This window comes from Orycteropus afer, unplaced genomic scaffold (assembly GCF_000298275.1).
Source record: "Orycteropus afer afer isolate SDZICR_OR568_19922 unplaced genomic scaffold, OryAfe1.0 scaffold00319, whole genome shotgun sequence".
Classification (NCBI taxonomy): Eukaryota; Metazoa; Chordata; class Mammalia; order Tubulidentata; family Orycteropodidae; genus Orycteropus; species Orycteropus afer.
In genome coordinates, this window is record NW_006921906.1 from 4,014,781 (window position 1) to 4,016,221 (window position 1,441).

General features: G+C 39.6%; 1 pseudogene; it reads right to left on the reverse strand.

The window, feature by feature from the left end:
- LOC103206476 overlaps positions 1–1,441 on the reverse strand; it is a 166,367-nt pseudogene that overhangs the window by 70,938 nt on the left and 93,988 nt on the right.

Below are 1,441 nucleotides of genomic sequence, written 5' to 3' on the forward strand. Positions count from 1 at the left end.
CCTGAGCAATTCCTGACAGCACAGACAGCTTGAAGAGTGCCGAGTGGTGGTGGGACCTAAGAATTAACCTAAAAATCAGCCCTGCTAGCCAGGGACTGCACAGAGGACTGCTCTGGTGGCTGGGGAATAAACAGAGAAGGTGAAGAGAAAGGCGGGCTGAGCTGTGGACTTTTGCCTGTCCAGAGGCGCTGCCATTTTGAATGTTTACAAGTGGTTTGACCATTTTGGATATTTAAAGAGACAGTGCTCTCCCAGATTACAGGGGTTAAGAACAGGTTCTGCTTGCCAGCAACCCCAAAGACACTCCGGACTTGCAGGACTGAAAAGGTGTGACATTCCTCTTGTTACTCTCATATCCCACACCCGCTTGGTGAACGGTGGTGCGGCCACCTCACACTCCCACCCACCTTCTGGGCCCCCAGTAACTCCATCCCAGCCTGTGTGCTCAGATGGAGCCTGGATGCCCAGCCCAGTTGTCCACTGATTTTTTTTCTCTTTTTTTATTTTTTTTCTTTCTTTTTTTTTTCTGGTGTTTAGTTTGCTTGTATTTGTCTGTTTTAAAACTACTATTATTAATGCTTTTGTCCTTTTTACTATTAATCTTTATTCTTCCCCTCCTAGGTCCTAGTTTTCAGCTTTTTTTCTTTTCCCTATTCCTGTTTGAAATTTTTTTTTCTTTAAATTTATTTATTTTTTTTTTCTTTTTTCCCTTTCTTATTGTGGTTATCCCATTCCTTGTTTTTCTTTTTGCATTTTTCCCATTTTTTCTTCATTATTCTCCTTCTCTACCTTTTTTCTCTTAGCACCCTATCCCCAGATATTGCAAGTTTTCTTGTGTTTTTTTTCTTGTTTTTCCATTTTTTCTTTTTTTGGTTACTGTTCCTGTGTGATTACATGGTGTGTTTTTTGTCCATGTGATTTTAGCTTTTTGATTGTTATTCATTTGTAATTTGTGTCTAAATGAGTGGGAGACAGCAACAGTTCCCATAAGACATAACTATAACCACATGTCCTGCAACTTCACTTACTGAGCGAGAGCTACCACCTCCTTCTCCACCAATGGGCCAACGATAAAAAAACCACCAAGATGAGCCAGAATCAACCTTGAATGATCTTCACAAACAGTTCACAGAGATCATAATAAAACAATGCCACAATGTCTCGGAGACAACAGACCATCACAGTCCACACAAAGAAGCAGGATAAAGTGATACAAACAAGGGAGCAGAATACAGACTCAGAACACATCCCTGAGGAAGAAGCAGCACTGGAATGCTCCGAAAAGGAATTCAAAAGAATTATACTTAGGTATCTTCAAAGGATTGAGAGGCAGACCAAAGCAAATACAGAAAAAACCCTAGAAGAAATTTGGAAGAAAATACAAGAACAAAATGACAAAATAAATGAAAAATTAGAAATTATTCTAAATCTACAGATAGAA